This window comes from Oratosquilla oratoria, chromosome 19, assembly GCF_046742065.1.
Source record: "Oratosquilla oratoria isolate Oo_2021 chromosome 19, ASM4674206v1, whole genome shotgun sequence".
NCBI classification, from domain to species: domain Eukaryota; kingdom Metazoa; phylum Arthropoda; class Malacostraca; order Stomatopoda; family Squillidae; genus Oratosquilla; species Oratosquilla oratoria.
This window is the reverse complement of record NC_134795.1, coordinates 59,876,930-59,884,429: the sequence shown is the minus strand read 5'-3', so window position 1 is coordinate 59,884,429 and position 7,500 is coordinate 59,876,930. Positions and strand designations below refer to the sequence as shown.

Here is a 7,500-nt window from a genome sequence, read left to right as displayed (position 1 = left end):
AGTCAAGCCAGACACGATTCAGCAGTAGGAAGAAGAAGAAGAAGAAAAAGAAGAAGAAGAAGAAGAAGAAGAAGAAGAAGAAGAAGAAGAAGAAGAAGAAGAAGAAGAAGAAGAAGAAGAAGAAGAAGAAGAACAACAACAACAACAACAACAACAACAACAACAACAACAACGACGACGACGACGACGACGACAACAACAACAACAACAACAACAACAACAACAACAACAACACCAACAACAGAACCACATGATCCCGTTCCGTACAGAACACAACTTCTTATTTTCTTCCACCTGCCGCCAAGCTACTATATTCATCTCATCCACTTGGTAGCGGATGGGTTAGGAGACGGCGATGATCCAGACTGGCATGCAATTAGGAGTACCCATATGTCAACACATAAATAAGCTTCAATTGGCTTCTGGTCACACTGTGACCGTGGGCTCTCCCAAGCCGAGCTTCATTGGAGCAAGACGTATTCATTCAAGCGACAACTATGAGGACACACGACACCTGTTGGACAAAAGTATCCCGGAAACCTCAATTCGGAGAGCCACATCGGCGGCCACCGTTTTCTGTGGTCTATTCTAGGCTGCCAGGGTGTTGTGCTATATGGATGCTTCCCATATGGACGTTTAAAACAAAAAAACGCTAAAAAAAAAAACAAATAGTGTTATTGATAAGGCTTAGGTTGCGTTAGATTAGGTTAGGTTAGGTTAGGTTAGGTGAGGTTTGGTAAGCGTCTATATGGGAAGCATCCAAATGGAATCAGGCTGCTGCCGGTACGGTGTGAAAGTGTATTAGGAACATAAATGAAACGGCTGGATATGCGGTCATTTGCGCACTATTATCAGTGAAACAGTGATGTTCAGTCGCTCCCTCTCACTCTTTCTTTCTCTCTCTCTCTCTCTCTCTCTCTCTCTCTCTCTCTCTCTCTCTCTCTCTCTCTCTCTCTCTCTCTCTCTCTCTCTCTCTCTCTCTCTCTCTCTCTCTCTCTCTATCTCTATCTATCTATCTATCTATCTATCTATCTATCTATCTGTTTATCTATCTCTCTCTCTTACACACACAGCGCACACACACACACACACACACACACACACACACACACACACACACACACACACACACACACACACACACACACACACACACACACACACACACACACACACACACACAACCTCCAATGCTTTTGATACAAACAACCCAAATGTACACATTATATATCCACCTATAAACAGACAGATATGCGCACACGGTATGGATATAATTTACGTATCCTATTCTCCCTACATAAAGACAAACATAAACACCGGGATAAACATGACAGGAACATATACGGGAATTCATAGACATCCTCCAGAGAAAAGATTAAGTATTTGTCCGTAGACCGATAACGTATTATCAAGAAAAACGTAACTTTGGCTGCTAAAAGAGAAAAAAGGAAAGTGGTTGTCTGTCTGTCTGTCTGTCTTCCCATATATTTCCGTGATGACAGTGGCTACATTCCACGGCAAAGCATTCCTCCTTCATGCCACTTGCCGTAGCGAAACCATCAATAACGCCTTCTGCGTCAACCTCAACCAACGCTGGATCTAACCACAAAGACATTCAAAGAGTCCTTGCCCTCCCACTGAGAGAAAGAGATAGATAGATTAGATGAATAGGTCGATATAGATAGGAAAATACATACATATATGGATAAATGGTGTAAAATAGGTAAATAGATATAGAAATACCAATACATTCATAGATAGATATATAGATAAATAATAGATAGGTAGGTAGGTAGATAGATATAAAAAGAGATAGATAGATAGATAGATAGATAGAGAGAGAGAGAAAGAGAGAGAGAGAGAGAGAGAGAGAGAGAGAGAGAGAGAGAGAGAGAGAGAGAGAGAGAGAGAGAGAGAGAGAGACTAGAGTGAGAGATTAGAGAAAGAAAATTATATATATATATATATATATATATATAGAGAGAGAGAGAGAGAGAGAGAGAGAGAGAGAGAGAGAGAGAGAGAGAGAGAGAGAGAGAGAGAGAGAGAGAGAGAGAGAGAGAGAGAGAGAGAGAGAATTGAGGAGTCAAGAGAATCCTTTGTGTTTTGTGAGGCCAACCATAGCAGGAGGATGAGGCTAATTAGTAATTGATAGGTAAAATGAAGGAGGAAACTGTGTTGATGTTTCGACTGTTGGTTGAGATGCTGCAGGTGAATGAGGCTAAGGAGGAGGGGGTGGTGGTGGGAAGTACTCACGTGGACGATGTAATTACCGATTTGGTCGACGGGAAATAGCCCATGAGTAGTTCCCGACAGAATCTTCCTCCTGCGTCAAATCTGCCAATACCGGCGTGACCCACATCCATCTCACCCTACAACGTTACAATAACAGCCCTTCCTAACATCATCTCTACCTTAGATAAACTTCCACGGATTGTACAGCTGCTTCCATCCGTCCTAATCCACTGTCTCTATCCCCAACCAATCCACAATCCTCACCACCACTTCCACTACGAATTCCTCATTCTAACCGTACATACTTCCACTTGAAATACATCCTTCTCATCCACCGTCCTCTCACCATTCTATTTTTGTCTGAATCGCCATGACCACAACACACACTTCGTTTAAGCAGAAATTACTTCGGTTACAATATTCTAGACTTTCGTGAGAACATCTCAACAAAGCGTCTAACATTCGTATTCTAGGTTTAACCTCTCTTAGTTCGTTATTCAACTTCTAACTATACAACGCAGGATTAATTTGACATTTGGAAATTTGAAAAACAAAAGATCGTAACCGAAGTAGTTCCTACTCGAACGAAGTAGCAAAAGTAAATAGCATGCTAGCAAGAAATGACTAGTGTGCCGCCGCCGCTCACTTGCTCCATTACTTCCTCTTCCCAGATCTGCTCCTCTCTTACACCTTAGGACACTCGACTCTGGTTAGAACGCCGCAGCGTGACAAGACTTAATGTTCCTGGCAACCTTGATCGATCACCGAGGGTGAGAGCACGGGCTACTGGCTGTCTCATGATCGGGGGCAAGTACTCGCCTCGACCGCTCATCACGATCTCGGTGCTATCGTAGCGCATAAGTGGGCCACGCCACGAAAACCCGGGGGGACGCGAGAACACAATCGCTGACCACCATGAACAGTACTGTACTCCCTCCTACCTCCGAGTTCTTTCTCGTCCTCTGAGAAGACAGGTATACCTGGCAGGATAAGGATATTGTTCTACATGGACAAAGTGGGCTATCGCATACAATAAACGTGTACAAACACACACACGCACACGCACACACGCAAATACACACACACACACACACACACACACACATACACACACACGCGCGCGCACACACTCACACACTGTTGAACTATGTTTGGTAAAAAATAATGAAATTAATGTTTGAGCCAGGAGGCAACACGAGGGGCAACACGAGCTTCATGTATTTGTAAGATGGTGAAGATCACCTGACAAATTCAAATCGCTAAAAATAGAATTGATGCGTTTGTATCTATACTGGGAAAAGAGTTCCAGTTCTCAGAACTCCGGGGAGGTACTGACGTCTATCAAGCCCACGGGATAATTTCGTTGATAAAATATTCGTTGAAGACTGTCATTACCAATGGAGCTAAAAACGTGATATCATGTGACACTCTTTTGGGAAACGGGAAAAAAAAAACAGCCTGGGCAGGGTGTGTGACATGTTGTCCCCAATAACAAGGGAAGAAATCCCAAAAACTTCCGAAAGAAGCTTTAGGTCATGCAATATTGAATGCAAAGAAGCCAAAGAGGTCATAGGATCGGTTGGGTGACAGACACAAGTCTTGATTGAGATACGGCGAGAAATAAACCTCAATCAACCCTTCACCCTCCCCTTCCCCCTTCCCCCTCCCCTTCCCCCTCCCCACCCTCTCTCCCATACATATCCTTATCCACCCCTCTATCTTCTCTACCTTATCAAACAAATGCGTCCTTAAACTAAAATAAGTACCCCTTATGTTAGACTATCAGTTAAATTATTACATAGAAGAACAGCTTTATCAATTAAACTATTACATAAAAGTACAGCTTTGTCACCCTCATCTAGGGTAAGGGATGGGCCGCTAATCCGCATGAAATACCCTGGTATAAACTACATCAGTGGTTAATCATGAATCTTGTTCAATTCATTCTATCTTCGGATAAATATTACCGTAGCCAAGAACAAAATCTTCAAAGAACTGATTGCACAAGGCTCTGGGGGAGTAAGTAAGCTCTGGGGGGGATGGAGGGGGGGGGGAGAAGGAGGGGGAGGGGAGGGGGAGGGGGAGGGGGAGGGGGAGGGGAGGGGGAGGGGAGGGGGAGGGGGAGGGGAGGGGAGGGGGAGGGGAGGGGGAGGGGGAGGGGGAGGGGGAGGGGAGTGGGAGGGGCAACACGAGCTTGATGAAACTGAGATCAAGTGAGGAAGGTTTCGCTCGTCCCTGGGTTTCTGGGAACAGGATTTGGATCCTTCAGGGAAGAAGAGAGTGAGTGAGTGAGTGAGTGAGTGAGTGAGTGAGTGAGTGAGTGCGTGAGTGAGTGAGTGAGTGAGTAAGTGAGTGAGTGAGTGAGTGAGTGAGTGAGTGAGTGAGTGAGTGCGTGAGTGAGTGAGTGAGTAAGTAAGTGAGTAAGTGAGTGGAGGAAGGGAGGGAGGGAATGATGAGACAAGAATAATTAAATCCCCAAGCGACTTGCCAACCTGCTTATGTCATGCCGGAACTATCCCGGTCTGTCTTTTTCCGCCTTTTGAAGAAATCGTATCTAAGAAAATAACTGACGTCTCTGGTATTCCCCTGGAACCGATTTAGCCAAGTAAGTGTTTTAACTCCGCAAGTAACTCCAAAGAGTTTTTTCTTTCTTTCTTCTTCTTTGTCTTTGTGTACTTTTCCTCACCGAGGGACTTTATTCTTCATCCTCTGAGTACTTTGAAACCCACCAAAGACGACTTAAAAGGATCAAACTCCTCAGTTTGATTTCTCAACTTTGGATATTCTATTCTGGTTCAAACCTCAGCAGGAAAGAGACTACACAAAGCATCTCTCAATAAAACCCTTCTTGGTCAGGTTGCATGGTCGTATTCATTCTGTACCCACTCCTCACCCGCCACTCTACCTCCCATCAGGCGAATTCACCGATCTCCGTGGCACAACGGGGAACTACACCGGCAGATGATAGTGACTCAACACGCGGGTTGTTCCATGGCCAGTTGATCAATCATGAACCAGTAATTTCATCCTGGGCTTATCCTCTGCAGCTGCTGGGGCAATTCGTCCGAAATCAAGGTCCACGACCTCCTCAAAGAGATCTTTCACTTGCCCACTATGAATCAAACTAGTTCAGTTTCTGAGACATCTGCTCTTATATCAAATGACAAAATTATGCATGAATGAAGGATTCTCCAGAACCTGATCTCTTCATTATGATGATCATCCTGAGCTTGCGGGACAAGAGTGGGTTTGTCTATGTGCTAAAACTGAATTTAATCCCCACCCCCATCCCCCGACCCCTAAACCACTAACTACCTGTGATCGGCGACTGATGATGGATGATTAATCATTCATTACTTTGGATAATTCCTGTTATTATACCGTTTGCAAAGGATCACTAACTTGATCATCGTTATTCTGGGAATTGGCTGAAGAATACGAACACTGAGATGACACAGACACAAAGGAATAAGAAGTTAATATAAAAATGATGACATATAAGAAGGAGTGAAGAAAGCACGGAAGGATAAAGAGAAAAAAACGAAAATAGGTAGGAAGAGGAAAACATGTAGGATAGATCAATATAAGAGAGAACGAGGGAAAACGTAACAGAGGACAAGGAAGACATGGAACAAGAACAAGAGAGTCAGAGGAAATTCAACAGAATGAGGAAAAGAGGGGAAGAGATAAATGAGGAGGAGAGGAAGGAGGAAAAGGGAAATGAGGAGGATGAACAGAAGAAAGAAAAGGAGGAGAAGGAGGACCGGGAGGAGGAAAGGGGGAAGGAGGAGGAGGAAGAAGGGGAGAAGAAGGAGGAGGAGAGGAAGGGGGGAAAGGAAAGGAGGGGAGGAAGAACAGATGGAGAAGGAGGAGAAGGAAAAAAAGAAGGAGGAGGAGAAGAGCGGGAAGGAGGAAAAGGAGAAGGAGGAGGGGAAGGAAGGGAAGGAGGAGGAAGAGGAAGGGCGGAAAATGAATGCAAAACGAGGGTAAATAAGTACACCACATATGTATGTATAGGCAGATAAATGGATAGATGGGTAGACAGGTAGATAGGTAGGGGTAGATAGGAAGATATAGGTGAATAGATAAATAGACAGTTACATAAAGATAGATGGATGACAGTCAGAAAGATAGAGAGAGAGAGGGGAGGGAGAGAGGGGCACAGGGAAGAAGGAGAGAGAAAGAATACAGAAAAATGTGGAAACGTTGAACTAAAGATATGCACAGATGTGAACAGAGAAACAGGCTGGCAGACTGACCGACCGATAGACAGACAGACAGACGTGCGTGCGTAAAAAGTGGATTTAGGAGCGTTAAAGCTACCGAGGCTACTGGTAGTTGTAGCAGAGCTAGCAGAAGGAGCAGAGTGGCCACAACTGCTCACGAAGACCTGTAGAAAAACGAGGACACACATATGCAGACCTATCTTAGTTTCTTCTGTATTCGCTGACACTGTCGTTAGCAGATATTGTTCAGCATCTCCAAACACCCTTCATTATGATCAACTTGGTATCTGCAATCTCCACAATCAAGTTACGGTGGTTTTGTCATCACCGTCTTCAGTTCATCGTCATCACACTGATCGTCAACATCACAGCCACAGGAATCGACAATACAAATCACCACTGATGTCACTGTGATGTGTCTGACAACTCTTGCCTTGTCACCACAATACACGGGATCTCACCACAACTCACGAAGTTCGCAATAAACGCATCATATTTGCTTATTGACTGCTGTTGTCCGCTGCTCACTGAACACCTGATAACACCTACATCACAACCACGAAGATGACGATTGTCCCCTTGATGCTAACCGTGTGGGGACCAAAGGCGAGGACACAATAGCGTTCTTAGGTAACCAGAACTTCGGTACAGCCAACACTGGGAGTACGAGAGACGCACTACTAGGACGGAAGGCTAGCTGGCAGGCTGAGCTATTTTGTATTCTTCCTGGACGGCGATCCTAAGACAGACACGTAAAGAAAAACAAACCTTTCCTCACGTCTTCCTTTCGCGATGACTTCGAACCTCCACTGTCGGGACACGTTTTCCTCAATGAAATCCCCCCCTCAATGAGTCGTCACAACGTAAGACGCACTTGGCAAACGTCGACAACGCACACACATGCACACAAACAACAGCGACAGAGAAGGTATCTCAGTCAAGGTGTGTAACTGTGTACCTTTATCAGATATATAGCGAAGTGAAGAGGAGAGCGTCTCACCTCAGCCAGTTGCAGAGACGGACTAATGTCTCGCAGAGG

The 7,500-nt window shown here is 44.8% G+C and overlaps 1 protein-coding gene across 5 annotated transcripts in view; it reads right to left on the bottom strand.

Moving 5' to 3' along the window:
• The window catches only part of LOC143035944 (innexin inx2-like), a 210,479-nt gene that overhangs the window by 42,401 nt on the left and 160,578 nt on the right, over nt 1-7,500 (bottom strand). The window contains exon 1 of one of the 5 annotated variants that reach the window (XM_076203188.1): nt 7,420-7,500. This exon is cut by the window's right edge and continues 58 nt beyond it. The exons of 3 other annotated variants lie outside the window; for them this stretch is intronic. The gene's annotated coding sequence lies outside the window, so the exon portion shown is untranslated. The remainder of the gene's footprint in view (nt 1-7,419) is intronic. One more of the 5 variants, XM_076203192.1, reaches the window with a different exon arrangement.